We start from the raw sequence: 20,151 nt of genomic DNA, 5'->3' as shown, positions 1-20,151 counted from the left end.
TGAAAGTCTTTATGAATCTTTTTCCACAAACGGATTTTATGTACTTTTTTTTAATTATCATCATTATCATTGAAGAGGTGATGGCTGATGTCAAATAGATTCTTTTGGCCACATCTCTCTCTCTCTCTCTCTCTCTCTCTCTCTCTCTCTCTCTCTCTTTAAAAAGATCATCAAGAAAAGTTTGACGTGAAACACAAAACATAATCAATGAAAGATGAAGGACAAGAGAGAGAGAGAGAGAGAGAGAGAGAGAGAGAGAGAGAGAGAGAGATTTCTTCCCCGTTTTAACAGTTTTTCTAGTTTTCCTTTTTCGTTGATCTCGGTTTCACCTTAGTTTTGTTGTTTCTTACTTTCCTTCTTACCTGTATTGTTTTCCCCCTTCATCATCATTCATTATCCCTTTACCTATTGTCTTCTCCAATTTCGTCTTTCATAACAGTGATGAATTCTTTTGTTCTGCGTTTATCAACATTGCACAAAGTTTATTATGATTAATTATCCCCTATTCTAATCCCCAGAGAGAGAGAGAGAGAGAGAGAGAGAGAGAGAGAGAGAGAGAGATTTCATAATCAATAATTGAAGTGAATAGAGTCTTTGCTCTTGCTTACTGAAGCAAAACATAACGAGACTTTCGTGGTAACAGAAGGAGATTTTAGTGAACGAGAGAAATTCCGAAGTCAAGTGGAATATATTTGAAAAGTAATATTAGAAGATACTTGAAGGTGATATTGATTAGATTCCCAAATTATGAATTATATAGGCGCAATGAATTTCTTATTCTTGATATAGCCATTAAAGGAAATTAACATTGATTCTTTAGCTATGATCACAGCAGCCATGATGGTTGTTTACTGTCGTCGTCGTTTTGGTTTGATGAGGAGTTACTCTGGGTGCAATGTCGGGAGGGCATGCTTTGTCTATTTGCTTTGTCTATTCGCTTTGTCAATTTGTTTTGTCAATTTTCTTTGTCAAGTATTTGACAAAGGGACAGAAACGAATATGTCTACAACTTCCTGTCTCGATGAAATATATCTTTTTATTTTTTTCAGTGAAGTTATTTTTGTTTCGTCTTCATAAATTAAATAGAATAGAATATATTCCCCTGAGTCATTATACCAGTCAATAAGACGGAAATTTTTGAATAAAATGAAGAAATGGAAAATAGTTTTATATCTTATCAATAATAATATTAAGACAAATCATTAATTTTGTCTCGGAGGATTTGAGTTTTTTAGTTTCTGTCAGGTTGGAATTGTCTTTTGCCTGGAGACAAATGATTTATAAATGAATTTGAAATAGATTGATTGTCACTTCGCTGGAAAATCTAATCTATTTCTGTAACAGAAAGGAAATATGAGAACTCACACGATTTACGCCGGGACATACGCACACACACAAATTCAAAATACGTTTTAGAAGAGGTAGACAGTAATATATCCGGAAACACTTCGTTATAAACTCTGCAGTTGGATGAACGTGAGCATCAGCAGAACCTTTGAGACACCGAGAGAGAACGAAAGAACACCTTTGGCATAACTTATTTGCCTATTTTAACGAAGGGAAGACTTTTATACATTTCATGTTTCAGTTGAGAACTCTACTGTCAATAGGATGAGAGAGAAGTGTATCATCAAAGGGATATACTATAGCCCCTCCTGACATCATCCAGCGTGCAACAATAGAAACACTTTCAGATCCTCGCAACACGGAAAGACATTCTAGAAAAGTTAATAGTGACTTTTAATTGATATGTTAGCAAATTTAATAAGTTTTTTTTATTTAGATGTTAATGTGTTTGATGTTAATCCTTTCCTAAAACAATTTGTTCAAATGGATCTCATTGTTTTATAGTTGTTGGTACTGAAAACTTTATCATAAAGTTGAAATCTAGATTAGAAGATGAGTCAATTGACATACGATGAGGGAAATGATACTCATTTATCTTTCCTGTGTTCTTGTTGATATTTAAGTTAGGTATAACAACATTGAGAGACTCTAACAATTTGGGTAGAATCTTCCGGATAAATACCAAGTCGACAAAAGTAGAACATTATTGCAGAGGGGACATCAAATATACTGCCATTAGGAACACTCTCATTATCAAGTCATTAGATTAAAGAAGGACAAATAAAAATGTCTCTCTTAGCGTGAATAATCGGCGAAGGCGTAAACGAAATTATTGATAGAATGTTCATAAAGTAGTTTTCCTAAAGAAGAAAAAACAATTAAACATTTGGGTTAAAATACTGTGTATCCAGTATTTTACTGCCAAAAATGCCTCACTGAAGCCATCTGTTGTTTACTTAGAGGACTATAAAAGTATTATTTAATTTCATCGTCTTGAACAAAGGACTTTCCTGTAATACATGTGTGTGTGTGGGGGGGGGGGGGGTGAGTTGGAAACTGCACAGACCCTCCAAAACAAGTAAGCTTTTCCCCAGTAAAAAATCCTGATGCTTTTTGCTCCTCCACTGAATGAGAAGAGATTTGTTTTGTTCCAGAAAATACGAATAAATCCTTTAAGAAAGTAACACTTATAGTACAGAAGTTGCTGATTTTCTAATATTAGTAAACATTAAGTTTGATTTGATCCCCGTCTGTTTCCTTTGCGTAGAAAGAGATTAATGATCCAATCAGCTGATACCGTTTGGAGAACAGCAAACTAAGTTACAATCACTATATATCATTAGTAAGGAATGAGACACCTCTGGTGCGGATATGAATCCTTCACAATTAAAGCCAATTGAACTTCCGGTCGAATAATGTTCATTATTACCTGTATCATGAAATGAAAAGGTTATAAACAATCACGAAGTACAGCACATCATTTTTTTAGAGCCAACGTTTGTTTCATGAATTATATGACGCTCACAAATTTATGACCACAGTTGCAAAATAAATGTCACATCTGGGCTCTCATTTATTCATAAATAATTATTTATCTCGTAATGTAGTCTCCTAAATAAGTAATGTATTGATTGCAGGAATTTTGCAACAATTGGTTGAACAGATTTGTGGATCTGTTTTGTATTTTTGTCATTTGCAGGATGTTTGTTCTTGTGTTCAGGGAACAGAAGGAGTTGCGAGACGCTTCTTAGAAAAGGGCCAGTTATAGGAATCGATGAAATAAATTGTGAAATATCGCCCATAAATTAATAAAGCAGAATAGTAGTGAGACATGTTCTTATGTGTTAAGCATACCATTTAACTTACTATTCTTTTTTCCTTGTTTAACAACTAAATAATTGCAACTCTGGACGGGTATTATGTTTGGAACTTGTAGTTTCGTCGTTGAATGTCGCTCACTATCACGATAATTACATTTTTATTCTCTTATCTATACATCTTGATCTTCTCAGTAATACTTCATTTTATGTATCTATGTATGAATTTATGTATGTATGCATGTATGCATGTATGTATTTATAGATGCTTTTAAATGCTTTAAAGGCCACTCATGAATGGTAGCTGAAGCTTTCTATCGCAGTTATTAAAATGAAAATTGTAAGGATCAGAGAAAATGCATTTAATAACATTCAATGAAATTTTCATTTGGATTATGTAAATTAGTTTAGGAGCCATTTGATACGACGCCAAAAATAACCATTGCACTCATAATAAAAAAAAAAAAAAAAACTTCTGCTGTGGCTTTTCTATAGCAGAAATCATCATGAAAATTGCTATAAACAAAGTAAATATCAGACCAATAAATTCCCTGATAATTGAATTTAGATAAGTGAATTAGTCTAGGAGAAATTTACGTCGCCGACGAAAATTGGTGTCGTGGCCTTACCGAAAATATGGTTGCTGTGATTTTTCTATGGAATATATCAGTGTGAAAATGTATTCTCTGAAATATAAGGTTGCAAATATTTTATGAGAGAGAGAGAGAGAGAGAGAGAGAGAGAGAGAGAGAGAGAGAGAGAGAGCTATTCGTAAAATGGTAATCTAATTGATTTTAGAATTGCTGAGCAACAGATGTTTTGCTTAGACACCATTGTAACTTGAAGCTGATGAAGGAATCTGATGTTGAGTTTACCTCTTTCTCTTCTCTTTGTTGTTGTTGATGTTGTTGTTATTATTTTGGCGTGAATCGAGATTCCCTTATTTCAGGACGGGTTCTATAATCCTATCTATCATTTTCCTAAAAAAACAAGAAACAAATTGCCAAATCTATTGTCCCATTTTATCTCTTATCAAATATCATAAATATACAAGCTCACTCGGATATCAAACAAAATTTTCAAGGTTTAGTTCTAAGTCAGGCAATTCATATTCCAGGTATAAATTTACGGAATTATGATCAAATAAGAGGAAAAGGTTATGTCATCCCAAAATGAAGTGATCATTGTCTAGAAGGGAAAGCTTTTTCCTGACCAAAAAGGCAATTCAGCGTTATGAGGACAGAGGAAAGATGTAGTCTAGAATAAGAAGAAATTCTAAAGTGGTTTTACCTAACACACTGTTGTATACAACAATCGGAAAGACATTTACCATTCATTCTCCATTGAAAGAAAGCAGTGAGTTTAACAGGTAAAGACATTAAAGAGCTGAAAACGATAGAAAATATATATCTGGAAAAAAATAGTCTCTGCAAAGCTATTTTCACATTAATTAAGGGGAGAAAGGGATGTGAGTCGCTTATGAAAACAAGAGTGGGATATTAGAAACAGTGTCTTGAACGGAATTAATTTATGGAAAATATAACCGATGATAAACAAAAATAGGAAATTGTGGAAAGCACCAACAAAGTACGGTATCAACAAGTGTTAAACCTGAATATCACATATAGCAAAGAAATGGAAAAAAGACCAGAATCGAAACCAAACAATTGAATGCTTATAAGGAGAAAGAAGACTTGGGAAAAAAAAAGAGTTTAGAGATCTGGATGAAATAGAAAGGAGTAATTAAAAAGGAAAACTTGTGAGACGAACCTTTTGCTTCGTTAATATTTCTCAAAAACCAACACCATTTCATTACAACTGAAATATGTTACATGGTGAACAGGAAGTAGTACAGACTGTAATATCTATTTCCTTAACCTAAAATATTATTATTTTTTGTATTAAAAATCTTAGTAATACTTTAGATAATGTCTATTTTGAAATTTTCTGACTTCTTTAATCACTTTCATAACATTATAAAGTGTTTTCAAGCACAATTAGAAATTAAGATAAACGAGGTCAAGATTGAAGAAGAAAATGGCATCATCATCGTAAATCAAAGGTCGAGGATGACCGCAAATGACCCTTGGAGGGATCTTAATTAGAAGAAGTGATATTTACGACACTTTAAGTAAGAGGGCTTTGGGGCTTTAAGGCTCCTTTTACATTTTGGAACCTGTTAAGAAGTAACGTTTCCTTCATATGACACACACTCTCTCTCTCTCTCTCTCTCTCTCTCTCTCTCTCTCTCTCTCTCTCTCTCTCTCTCTCCAAACTCGCACTAGGAAAAGGAACGGAGAAGTTGTGGAGATCAATCTTTTGTAATGTAACTGTTTACATATTAATTCACGGTTATATTTTATTTGAACTCTTATTTAAAGCTTATTTCTTCTGTCTTTCATCAATGAAAGAAAGCTAAAAAATGCTCTAAATAATTGATAATATAAGAATAATTTTACTAATCCCTTCATCCATACAAATCAAAATCACATGAAAAAAAGATTATAGCACTAAATAATGTTTCATGTAACTATTGAACTATGCGTCATTTAAAAGCGAAGAATAACGAAAAGCGAACCATTGAGTTAAAGTGTGCTCTGTATAATCTTCTATATTAGTTTACTAAAACATTTAACTTACATGTAAGGTGTCTGTCTGTCTGTCTGTACTGAGATTCAGTCTGTTTCCGTTTGCACATCAACCAAGCTTTAACGTACTTTTGTACAAATCCTGTTCTTCTGAAAACATCAAGATTTTTATGTGCGGTTATAGTTCATTCACAGAAATGATGGATGATTCATAAAAGGAGACTTTGAATGATTCGTTTATGTTTTAATGAAATTGGAATAGGAGAAATGTGATCAATTAAGCATCTTCGCTACTTTGGCTGTCTTCTTCTTACGGACATATTCAGAGGTGAATTGATCTTCGTTGTGTGTGTACAGCCTCTCATCATTTCCAAAGCTAATCTCCTTGCTCTAAGGATATGTTGCCCATAGAATTAAAGTATCCTTTAAATCATCTAAAAGAAATATATATAATCATTCTAATAAAAAGAAATCATATTTTTTATAATTAACTCCACCGTCTTCCCGTTATCGACTGCAATATAGGGCGGAACATTCTATAGTAAACTGAGAGCTATTATAAAATAGTTCCATAGAGTATTGACAGTAACTCCTTGCAGCGATTGACAGGATCTGTCGATGAAGGCAAAGACCCGTCTCTATGATGTTGTCAACGGAGAGAGAGAGAGAGAGAGAGAGAGAGAGAGAGAGAGAGAGAGAGAGAGACCTTGAGAAAGTGAAAAAATGAAATAGTTTGTGTAGCATTTCATTGATGACCAACGAATTTTAAAAGCCCTTTGATTTTTTATCAGAGAATGGAATAAGAGCTGAAAGATATATCGTACTGTATTCCCATCACCATAATAAATCATGTATTATAAGAAGTTACCATTGTAAAATTTAGAAATCATTATAAAATCCCATTAAAGAGATCCTGTCTGTTAATTTACCTATGTTGTTGATAAATCGAATGATATTTGAAGAGAGACAACAATACATTTCACAAATAAATCTGCTGGAAAATGGAGCTGTTTTAGACATAACCCTGATTTAACAAACTTTTAGGCTAATAGCGTTGATTATAAAATATGTTGTAATCTTTATTTATTCCACAAATATGTGTTGATGGAACTGTTCCAGAACCTGTAATCAATTCAAGTCTCTTTGTGACTGACTGATGGAAGGGAACATTCAAAATTGATGATGCTCTCTCGTATATCATTAATTAAGGAAATATTCCACCCGAATAAGCTTTTGGAAATGTATCATTGATAATTGTCTGAATGTCTGTCTCGCCCTTCGTCTGGTCTTTATTTAGATGTCATGTTGTAATTGAGAGCAAATTCTTAATTGGTACATTGAAGCACCTCATTTGTTTTGTTATCTTATGGTACTTGATGGCTTGCAGTGATTTATCATTATATTGGGATGCTAGTTTACTTATGCAATTAATGAACATCTCATTTTACTATCAAACTTTTTGGACGTATTTTCTCGTCTATAATGTAAGAGGTAATTATTATGAATAAAATATATTTCATTGTTCCCAAACAACAGCAAAGTATGTATTTTCATTCAATATATCAAGTTGAATAAAATAAAAAAATAGTCTTAGAAACAGATAGATCAAATCTAAAGTTATATATTTCCCATTTCCGGTAAGTCATTAGAGGGTAAAAGCTAAAAACGAGAAATGAATAAATAATTCTCTAATACTTAGGGTTAGAACTCATCAATAACCTTATTGTTAATGCGAAGTAAAATTGACACTTGTCTCTTGTGGCGCAGACAGTGGAATAATACGTATTTTTGGGCTCAAGCCATGGCGTCCTGATGGAAGGTTCCTATTTGGTAGCTTCCTTGGGTAAATAACTACTAAGATATTCCCAGAGAATTTAACCACGGGTTATCACAGAATTCTAACTTCTGGAGCGAGTATCCTAAAGGTTTCCCTTTAAGACATCGTATATCAACAGGGGACGCATGTATTAACGCGCCACATAGCTATCTACACCCCGAACAGAGATAATGCTTCGGTGTGTAAAGGCGGAGAATAGCTGGGAGCCGTTCCATAGCTAATCTCATCCGTGGCTACTTTTGGTACTCGAGATGTAAACAAACGGGCGCCATTGCTTAAATGACGTCACGTCCGTCTTCATCCTTTGTACAGTAGCTTGCCTTACTTAGACGGATTTTCCCTGTGCTATCTTTATCGCCTTGCATCTTTATTATGTCGCTACCTTCGGCCTCGCCTTCTTCTGGAAAGTTGAGTACAAGGTTCCAGTATTGTTTAGTTAAGCTCTGACCGTAAAGTAAATATTACTTTTCGAGATATTTGTTGTTTTGTGGCAGAGCTGTGCCTCTACCGGACCCGCCATTTTATGGCGTCGTTGTTGTTTTGCATGCCTTATTTAGTTAGCCACAACAACGCTTCCGGCCTCATTTACTAATCGATAACATTAGTTTATTTAGTCTTCATAGCTAGGAACTTTTATATCGTGTTTTGACGCTTTTTTATCGGTCATCGATTGACCTCATACCAGTTGGCTACTATAGCCCCCAGGCCAGAGTGCCTATATATCAGTGTTCATGCATGATTTTATTAGTGATCCTAGGCTAACTTATGAAGATAGTGGCATTATTTTACAATACTATTGACTGTGATGCAAGTGTTTTTCGCCTTCAGGGACCATATAGGGGATAGGTTAGTTAGTGTGCCTTCCTAACCTAACCAACATGTAGGAACCCTATATGCTTCCTTCATCCCCCTGCCCTTGGCATTCCCTCTGTGTAGCCTTGCTTCCCTTACCATGTAGAGGGATCAAGCTCTTACCAGAGTATATTATCGCCTCTCAGTCCTCCCAAAGGGAATGAACCCCCCTTAGGGTTGCGCCTGAGAGTGAGGAACGGCTAGCCTTTCCTCTATGCTAGGACTAAGTCTATGACTGTCCTGCGATAGCGATATGTCTTCTATCCTTCCTAGTTCAGGACGTTCAGCCCTGCTCTAGGTTAGGTTTTGGAAGGGTAATTCTGTTCCTTGCTGAAACTGTACCCATGCACCGTTTCAGTCAGGCTGCCTTACCTTAGGTTAGGGAGTGTCCTCCCTTCCTTAGTGGCCGCTCTGGTACAGAACCCCTTTCATGGAAGACTCTTCTCTTCTTCCCTCCCCACCTATCGCTTGTATAGCCTAGCCTATACTTAGGTTTGTCTATACCCATCTGTCCCCTGTCCTACAACTCCTCCTTAGGGTGGAGTGATAGGGCTACCTTGAGCTTCTGTGTGCAGTCCGCTCTGGTACATATACCCTTCATAGTGTCCTATGGGGTTAGCCACTGGATGTGTTCTGTATACAGGGGTCTCCCCCTCTTTGGGTGTCCCCTAGCCCTCCCTTGGGCTACCCTAGCTCCCGGTCCTCTGCGGCCAATGCTTCTGGGTGATAGAGCCAGCCTCTATCATGGGTACACCCTCTCAGGGGGGGATGTCTGGGAGTCCATGGCTGGACTTCTCACATCCCTCCCTCTGTCTCTTTCACTATCCGGGTGCCGGTCCCTTGCCGCCTCCACTGTCGGCGATACCCACCTCCTACCTTGGTGACTCTCCCCATACCCCCATGGCCGCCAGTCCTCCGTGTGCCGGGGGACTGCCGACTGCCGCCGGTTCCAGCCGATGGCTCTCCACCTTCCTCATAGCTTCGCCGTCCGCCTGCCGGTCGACCACCGGAGTGACGGCATCCACTGCCGGCAACCTGGTTCTGCTATAACCATCCTTGTTCCTGTCACCAATCTGGCATCCTCTGGCTGCCGGAACCGCCGCTCCCTCTGCCGGCGTGCCGCCGTTGTGCCGGCGCCCGCCACCCTGGTATTACTCTTGACTTATATTGTCTGTCCTATTGCCAGAAACTCTGCTGGAGCGGCCTCCGGCGTGCCGGAGGTCTGCCGGAACCCCGCCGGAGGCGTCAAGACGACTTGCACCCCCTTCTACTAGCTATCATCTGAGTACTGATAGCCCTACACTGCAAACAGATGGCCTGTTTACATTATTGGATCAGTACCTTGGTACTGTTCTATTGGTATTCATGCTATCCTTTTGCATTCTTCAGATTTCCAGCATGCTGTGTGTATCTTAGCGCGGCTGGTTGCCGGAAGCAGTTACCCTCGGGGATCCTTTAGCCCCCTAATTTGGGACTGAGTGGCCTCAGTCCCAAACTTATCCTTGGCAATTTCCATGGAATTCCATTGCCCTATGGACTTCTGCGGAATACTATCCTGTGCCTTCGGCCATCTCGGATTATCCAAGGATAAAGCTTGCGGTAGCCAGCCGGGCGGGATGCACGGAGTATGTTTCTTTACTATCTCAACCTCTGTGCATCACACCCTTTATCAAGTTAAAATTAATGATTAATATTAACTTAGCTTAAGAGCCATTCTTATGACTCCCCCCATACTCATTTTCTCTTTCTTCCACAGGAGGAGCAGATGAAGTGTGACTTCGACTTCTGCGCTGTGAAACGCCCGCACTTCTACGGGCATACGGCTGGCAGGACTCACGCCCCTTGTGCTAACAAGAAAGGGGATTTGAAATTCTGGGATCCGCTCAACTGTACGGTCTGCCAGGCTCACATAGCTGATGCCTTCCATAACCCTCCCTCAGCGGAGGTCAGGGACGTTTCTCGGGAGAAGCTACGCAAATGGGTGCGTGGCTTCCAGAAGAATGCCACCGGACCGTACCTGGCCACTGAAGAATGGAGGTCACTTCTGTTCCCAAAGGCCTCCCCTGATTCTGTGGTGCCCAAGGATTTGATCCCCACTGTCCAAATTATGGTGGAACCTGATGTAGTCATAGCCCAGTCCATGCACGAGTGCCGCCTAGATTCCGATGATGATGAACACATGTCGGATGTCTCGGAGGGTACGGAGAAGACCCTTATGGCTCAAGGAGCTGAAGAAGATGAAGACCAGGTGGAATACGCCGAGTCGGAGCAAGAGGTCGCTCCTCCTTCCATCACCGCCCCTACTCCTACACCGACGGAAGTGTCTCTCCCGTCTACCTCCACGGCCCCGGAACCCTTACCATCCACCCAAGAGATGCTCCGGATGATTAAAGCCATCATGGACGACAGGCTGAAGGAGAATCAGGAGTTCATCAGGTCCATGATAGGATCCAAAGAACCGAAGAAGATCTCGGTTAAGGATCTCCCCGCTTGCTCTCATGCCAACCCATGGAGGTATGCTGAGCATATAGTGATAGCGACCGGCAGAATCTTCGTCAGTGACAAGATCGGCTCGGTCCCCCTGGAAGACGTGGAGTTCTTCCCAAATTTTGAGGCCTACCCGGACTGTTACGTCCGACTTCGCTCTGAACCTGCCTCTAAAGAAGACATCGAACCGAAAGAGGAGATAGTGTTCGATCTCGCGAAGGCCCAGGCTATGCTAGCCAACACGTTTAAAAGAAGGGGTTTTACCTGCTCAAAGCTTCCGGCCCTGAGCAAGAAGCACCCTACCTACGTCGCACCCGAGGATGCAGTCCTTCCATTCATGGAAAAGGCCTTCGCTGCGTGCCTCAAGGCTGTGGAAGAGGGAAAAGCCTGCCCTGCACTGGAGGAGTGCAGACCCTTCTCCATAGTCACTCCCCCCGACGCTCGAAACTGGAAGGACATCCAGCATACTTTCGTGGTGGGAAAGCTAGATCCTGACGTCGCCGGACGTCAGTTTAATGAAGACCTCCCGAAACTCAACGATCACCTCCTTCGTCGGGAACAAGATACGAAGGAGAGGCTCGCAGCATCCATGTCCCACCAGGTCCAACTGGACATCATGGCCTGTGACACCAGAGTACCAGACCACTACATGGTACTTGCCAAATCCCACATGGCAACCCTGGTGAAGGACATGTACCACTTCATGAAGGCTCGGAGAGCCTGTCGTGAATTCGTGTTCGCAGGTGCCACTGTGAAACATGAACCCCGGAGGCTGATTTCCTCCAACATCTAGGGCAAACACCTCTTTCCTTCTGACCTTGTGAAGGAGATCACCGACAAAGCCGCCACGGAGAATAGGAACCTTCTCCACAAGTGGGGCATGTCAAAGAAGAGGAAATCCTCTCAGGACGACGGACCTCAACCTAAGAGGAAATCTTCCAAACAGAAACCCCAGCAACGTCAACCAAGACGTCAGTTTCCGGGACCCGCTACCTCCCAAGTGGCAGCTCAGCCACAACAGACCTTTCAGCTGGTCACCCAACCGGTATTGTCACAGTCACCGGTTTTCACCCCTGCTTTCGAGCAACAGACGACTACCTTTCGTCCCAAAGGTAGAGGCTCAAGCAGAGGTGCAGGCAGAGACGCGTCTCGCCGTCCCTCCAGAGGCAGAGGAGGAAAGGGAGCTAGCGGCCGAGGCAGCAAGCCCTCGGGACACCAGAAGCAATGAAGTGCTTCCGGTGGGAGGAAGACTCCGCCAATTCCAGGATCGTTGGACCTTCGATCCCTGGGCACACAGCATCGTCAAGAAGGGTCTAGGCTGGAGTTGGACTCAACCACCCCCAACATTCCAGCAATTCTTCCAACAATCAACCCCCCTTCTGGAAGAATATGTCCTAGATCTCTTGAACAAGAAGGTGATAAGGAAGGTAAAGTCCAACAGGTTCCAAGGGAGACTGTTTTGTGTCCCCAAGAAAGACTCCGACAAACTCAGAGTCATTCTGGACTTATCCCCCCTCAACAAGTTCATAGCGAACGACAAGTTCAAGATGCTGACTCTTCAACAGATAAGGACCCTTCTGCCTCGAGGTTCTTACACGGTCTCCATAGACCTGGCGGATGCCTACTGGCACATTCCGATGAACCATCACGCTTCCTCCTACCTAGGATTTCGACTCCAAAGGAAAAGCTACGCCTTCAGGGCCATGCCCTTCGGCCTCAATGTGGCCCCTCGGATCTTCATAAAGCTGGCGGACGCCATAGTACAACAGCTCCGCCTCCGAGACGTCCAGGTGATGGCCTACCTCGACGATTGGCTAGTTTGGGCTCCATCGCCCGAGGATTGTGTAAAATCCTGCAGCAAAGTCACCCAGTACCTAGAACACCTGGGATTCAAGATAAACGAGAAGAAATCTCGCCTCTCTCCAGCTCAGAAGTTCCAGTGGTTAGGAATCCAATGGAACCTTCAGTCACACCGCCTTTCCATTCCCCAGAAGAAAAGGAAGGAAATAGCAGGGTCTGTCAAGCGACTGCTGAAATCCAAACGGATCTCAAGACGCCAGCAGGAACGAGTTCTAGGCTCTCTACAGTTCGCCTCAGTAACAAACCCAGTGCTTCGTGCACAGCTAAAGGATGCCGCGGGAGTCTGGAGACGTTCTGCATCCATCACTCGAAGAGACCTCAAGAGACGGCTCCCAAACAGACTTCGACTTCTCCTCAAGCCGTGGTCGGAAGCAAAGGCCCTGAAAAGGTCCATTCCTCTTCAACACCCACCTCCATCACTCAACATCCACACGGACGCTTCGCTGGAGGGTTGGGGAGGTCACTCCCACCAAAAACAGGCTCAAGGCACATGGTCTCCCCTGTTCAAGACGTTCCACATCAACATCTTGGAGGCCATTGCGGTCCTTCTAACTCTGAAGAAACTCTCCCCGCCTCCCTCGATCCATATTCGTCTAACCCTAGACAACTCGGTGGTAGTTCGATGTCTCAATCGCCAAGGCTCAAGATCGCCCCAGATAAATCAGGTGCTTCTCCCAATTTTCCGTCTGGCAGAGAAAAAGAAATGGCACCTGTCTGCAGTTCACCTACAAGGATTCCGCAACGTGACAGCGGATGCTCTATCTCGGACAAACCTGATAGAGTCGGAATGGTCTCTAGACGCAAGATCATTCTCCTTCATCTCTCACCAAGTCCCAGAACTTCAGATAGATCTCTTCGCAACGAGCGACAACAATCAACTTCCTCGGTATGTGGCCCCGTACGAGGACCCCAAGGCAGAAGCAGTGGATGCCATGTCACTGGACTGGAACAGATGGTCCAAGATCTACCTGTTCCCTCCCACCAACCTTCTGCTGAAAGTCCTCTCCAAGCTGAGAACCTTCAAAGGGACAGCGGCCCTAGTGGCTCCCAAGTGGCCCCGGAGCAACTGGTACCCCCTGGTCCTGGAGCTGCAGCCCAAGCTGATCCCTCTCCCGGGCCCAGTTCTCTCCCAACAAGTACAGAAGTCGACTGTCTTCGCTTCATCATCGAAAATCAAGGACCTTCATCTCATGATTTTTTCTCCCTAGCCGCGAAAAAGAGGTTTGGGATCTCGAAGAAAAGTCTAGACTTCCTCGAGGAATACAAGACCGAATCCACAAGACGGCAATACGAATCATCTTGGAGAAAATGGGTCTCCTTCGTCAAGACAAAAAATCCTAAGGAAATCACAATTGATTTCTGCATGTCCTTCTTCATTCACCTTCATGGACAGGGATTAGCAGCCAATACGATTTCAACTTGCAAATCGGCCTTGACTAGACCAATATTGTATGCCTTCCAAATTGATCTGTCCAGCGACATCTTCAATAAACTGCCGAAAGCATGCGCTCGTCTACGCCCAGCACCCCCACCGAAACCGATCTCCTGGTCATTGGACAAGGTGCTCCATTTCGCCTCCAACTTAGATAATGATTCATGCCCTCTCAAGGATCTGACTCAGAAAGTTATATTTCTCTTTGCTCTTGCCTCAGGAGCCCGAGTCAGCAAAATAGTGGCATTATCAAGAGAAGAGGGTCATATACTGTTTACTGATTCAGGAGACATTATCCTCTCCCCGGATCCGACGTTTCTCGCCAAAAATGAATTACCCACCAAAAGATGGGGCCCCTGGAGAATATGCCCCCTGAAGGAAGATGCCTCTTTATGCCCAGTAGAGAGCCTCAAGGTCTATCTTCGCAGAACTTCGAACTTTGGTGGAGGCCAACTCTTCAAAGGAGAAACATCGGGCAGCGACCTGTCACTGAAACAATTAAGAGCGAAAATCACCTACTTCATTCGCAGAGCGGATCCCGACAGTACACCCGCCGGTCACGATCCTAGGAAAGTTGCATCGTCTCTGAATTTCTTTCAGAGTATGGACTTCAAAAGCCTTAAAAGCTTCACAGGCTGGAAGTCCTCGCGTGTTTTCTTCAAACACTATGCGAAACAAGTGCACGAAGTCAAACATTTTGTGGTAGCCGCAGGTAGTGTTATGAAACCTGCACCTAACTCTGCATAGAACAGTGAGTTACTTGGGACTCTAACTCTTCGGGTGACTATGTTGACCCTCAAGCGATACATAGTGATGTCGAAAACACTTAGTGCTTTCTTATAACTGTTCTTATCCCAGGTGAAATGTCATAGTTGTCACACAAGTGCCGCATGCCTTGAGCATGATGTGTTTTAATTAAAGACTTACGTTCCTCGAGAATGAGTGCCTACTAATAAATTTGAAATTCCCTTTCAGATTCAAGAGCAAGTCTTTATTACTATGTACATTATAATTACTGTAAATGAACTTTACTTATTGCTGCAATTCATTTAATTTCTGCGACTGTGAAATAAAATTCCTATTTTATTACTTGTGCGTCTCAATCTGCTCCTACTTACTATGAAATACATGCCTGTCATAGATTTATTATCCCCTTTCCTTATGGTTTATGGAGATTTTAAGGTCCTAACCCTTGATTTATATTCACTCTTACAACGTAATATTCCAATACGAATACTTACTCTTCATACCCTGGAGATGAAACCAACCTTCTCAGCACACAGTGTCCAACCACCACTTGTCTGCCTTCCAGAATGTTCCGATACGAATGCCAACCATTCAGTCTCGTCTCCAAGTTCTTCAGGTTCTTCTAACAGGGTGAATAGCCCTTCAATAACCACTTTGACGTCGGCATGGCCCGTGGGAACTTCACTGCCAAGGGGGGCAGGAAGATTCTTCCCTACGGTTCTTTAATAAGATTACTATGCTATTTTGTTCAAAGCCCTTGGCACTTACCAATAGGGGAAAATCTACCACGATACATTGATTCTCTGGTATTCTTCCATCAGGACGCCATGGCTTGAGCCCAAAAAACAGATTTTGAGCGAAGCCATGGCGTCCTGATGGACCCTCCCTGCTACTTCGTCCAGTTTTTAGGTCCCACCCTGCTCTGCTGTATCATGGTGATCGGCAAGCAACTGGCTTCAGGATGAAGACGGACGTGACGTCATTTAAGCAATGGCGCCCGTTTGTTTACGTCTTGAGTACCAAAAGTAGCCACGGATGAGATTAGCTATGGAACGGCTCCCAGCTATTCTCCTACTTTACACACCGAAGCATTATCTCTGTTCGGGGTGTAGATAGCTATGTGGCGCGTTAATACATGCGTCCCCTGTTGATATACGATGTCTTAAAGGGAAACCTTTAGGATACTCGCTCCAGAAGTTAGAATTCTGTGATAACCTGTGGTTAAATTCTCTGGGAATATCTTAGTAGTTATTTACCCAAGGAAGCTACCAAATAGGAACCTTCCATCAGGACGCCATGGCTATCTCACCCAAAAATAGATTTTTCGCTTCGCTCAAAATCCGTTTAGAGTTCCTGAACTTTGAACGTAGCCTACTAATCTTCAAAACTGTCTATTTTCACTATTTGGATTCAACAAATTATATTTTCTGCATCGGAAAATAAAGATTTGGTCTTGGTTCCAAGTAAATTTGATAGTATTTGTCGGAAATTTAAATAAGAAATTGATTCTGACTTTTCAGGCCACTGTGACCTTGACCTTCACCATATGAGGTGCAAATCTGAATGATGTTTAATGTGCATCATAGGTTACTAAATCAGTCTAGTAATTTTCAGTAAGTTGCTGACAAAGAAACAAAAAAACAAACACACTCGCAGACAAAGAAATCTACCATAAACATAAGGGGAAATATCTCCTTCCAAATAATTGCAAAACCAAAAAAACTGTTTTGCATTTCAAAGTAGTCTACATCCTTTTTCAATCCTTTGCCTCAAACCTTCACCATCCCACGGAGGAGGCATTGACTTGAAAACAACTCTTGTCACTTTAATATCTTCCATATCACCTGACACTTCCAAAAGAGTTTCCCTAATTAAAGGAAACAGATGGTGGAAACCGGACACTTCTTCAGAGTTTAAGGTTGGGCAAATCAGCCGGCATTCAAAACAATCATTAGCTTGAGTAAACCTTATTCCTACAATCCCAGTTTTAATCATGAAAACTGAACGTAACTGTTGTGAGGTTTCTTTATTTCAAATGTGTCAGAATTGTTTTATTGTGCTACAATAAAAATCATAGAAGTTTGTGTTGTTTGAAACCAAATTGTATGCCACAAACAGCAGGCCATATTATGTGATCTAGGTGAAAGATGGACTCACAAGACATGCACTAGAGTTAAATGGCTTTTTCCTTTTACTGTTGTTATTTTTTTCAACTATACTCACTATGCAGACACTATATTAAGGTCTTATTTCTACCTGTATGTATGTATGTATATATGTATGTATGTATGTATGTAATAAAGATGTGATAAAATATGATTGTGATGTTTTCTCTACTTGAGTAAACCATAAGTACATTTTGTTTTGAACAAACAATTTTAGACATGAAAAAGTAACGAAAACATTTAAAAAATAAGTGATAGTGTTGGTATACTTACACATATACTAAAATAATTACTTAAATTTGAATGTTCTTATAAGTGATATAAACCCTATGTATGTTACACAATTCCATTATACAGAGGAAATATTTGCATCCAGCTGATAAATCAGAGAAATACACTGCGATGAACATTTACATATACGAATTGAGTGTCTCAATGCAGTTTCAAAACAAAGAACAATAGAACAAAAAATAAATACATATCTGTATATGTTAAGAAACAACCGAAAATAAAGTTAAGAAATGACCAAATTCGCAGATACAAAATAACTACAGTCGAACTCTTCCGCTAGTTCTGATCGGATACGAAACGACCATACATATACGTTTATGATATGGCAAAGTTACAAAACTACAATAATTCGCAGAAACCCTAACCTTAATAAACCTAAACTATTATACCTACTCCTAAATTGGCAAACATCTTAGTATCTTTGAGCTGCAAATATCATACTTACTTTGAGCGGTGCACTGGTAGATATATACCAACCTACCTAAGCATGCAATTACTTTTAGATAAACCATATTTGCTGCAGAAGTCTTTGCAGGTGAGCAGTTAAGTTCATTCTGCCCTCACAACTGTTGTAAACATTTACTGGTTAATTCTTCAAATCATCGAAATTTAACGTTGTCATCATGACTCGCCATTCAAATTAAGAATGTTACTAAACTGATTAAAGCAAGGTGCACCCAAATCTAATTTCCCATTGAAACATCTAAATATTTTGATGGAATCTGGAACGTTTGTACATTGGCGGACACTGGCTAGCATAGGCGCTAATTTGTTCTATCAAAGAAATATTTGTTAACACAAGATAGCCCACCCTCAGTAAGATGTTCCAGCTTCAGCATGTCATTAAATATTGCAATCAGAAATCGGGTATAAATGTGTATGTATATGGTTTTAACCCACGTTAATAGTACTGTTTAATAATTTTAATATAAGTAATCTTGTACTAGCCAATTGACTGTCAACCAGGCAACTTTTCCAGAAATGCTTTGATATTTTGTAAAGAAAAAATCTTCTAGGTAATATTCCCCAAATAATGGAACCTGCAAAGTTAATATAGGTAGTAGGTTGGCCAGGGCACTAGCCACCCTTCAAGATACTACTGTTAGAGTTATGGGTATCATTTGACCTGCCAGACAGTACTTCATTAGACCCTTCTCTCTGGTTACGGCTCACTTTCCGTTTGCCTACACATACACTAAATATTCTGGCCTATTCATTAAAGATACTCCTCTGTCCTCATACAACTGACAACACTAAGATTACCAAACAATTTTTCTTCACCCAAGGGGTTCACTACTGCACTGTACTTCTTCAGTGGCTACTTTCCTCTTGCTAAGGGTAGAAGGGACTCTTTAGCTATGGTAAGCAGCTCTCCTAGGAGGACAAGCCAAAATCAAACCATTGTTTTCTAGTCTTAGGTAGTGCCATAGCCTCTGTACCATGGTCTTCTACTGTTTTGGGTTAGAGTTCTCTTACTTGAGGGTACAATCAGGCACACTATTCTATCTAATTTCTCTTCTTGTTGTGTTAAAGTTTGTATAGTTTATATAAGAAATATTCATTTTAATGTTATTGTTCTTAAGATATTTCCATTTTCCCGGCTTCCTTTCCTCACTGGGCTATTTTCCTGCTCTTCAAAATAGGGCTGTAGCTTAGCAATAATGATAATAATGATAATTTTAATAATAATAAGTGGGAGGAGGTGGAAGACCTAGGTAATTTAGGCCTCATCAATTTAGGTTACAGGTTTTGAGTATAGTTAGGAATAGGTCGAGCCTATACAGCATACGTAAGTTCCAGAGATACTTTAGATCTACATAATACGAGCATAATTATAATAATATCAAGTAATACAAGTCTTTGTTGATTGGGGAGAGAGAGAGAGAGAGAGAGAGAGAGAGAGAGAGAGAGAGAGAGAGAGAGAGAGAGAGAGAGAGAGAGAGAGAGAGAGAGAAGTTACTACCCATGGGGAAGCGAAGAATTTTGGGCTGAAAGTCACGACCAAAACTTACTTTAATTTATGACCTCTACACATTCCTATAAAATCTATTTTGTTTTTAAGTAACTGATAATACACTGAACGTTTACTTTACAATAATTATGAGTTTCTTCAAGTTAACTTTGGGCTATTTTCCATGTTGGAGCCCCTGGGGTTATAGCATTGTGCTTTTCCAACTAGGGTTGTAGCTTAGCAAATAATAATAATAATAATAATAATAATAATAATAATAATAATAATAATAATAATAATAATAATAATAATATCTAAGAAAGGAACTTATTGTTTAGACAGACAGGCAGTTTGTGACTTATAGTGAACGCTTCTACAACGGTTCAGTTTTCTTTGGTTTTGCTTATTCTCAGTTTTAGAGAAGTTTTATTGAAAACAGTAATTATATTATTGAATGTTCTTCTCAACTCTAGGAGTTTATTTATTGATACTTTGGAATTTCAAACTTGAATGGTAGCCTATAATGTTGCATTTTGTAAATATTGTGTTGAGAAAAGATTCAATTATCCGGAACATCCGAGATTGTAATACCAAAGGTTGGAAAGGATAGCAGAAGTAAAGATTAAACTGAATCAATACAGTAACAAAGAATACAGGTAAAATGAAGCAATGAAACTTTCATTTTATTATTTATTATACTTAGCTGTGTAGCTTACGAACTTCCAACTAAACGAAATTGCACCTTGCCTAAGGATAAAAGACTTATTAATAAGAGCA

This window comes from Palaemon carinicauda, chromosome 25 (genome assembly GCF_036898095.1).
Source record: "Palaemon carinicauda isolate YSFRI2023 chromosome 25, ASM3689809v2, whole genome shotgun sequence".
Taxonomy (NCBI): domain Eukaryota; kingdom Metazoa; phylum Arthropoda; class Malacostraca; order Decapoda; family Palaemonidae; genus Palaemon; species Palaemon carinicauda.
Note: the sequence above shows the minus strand (reverse complement) of the source record.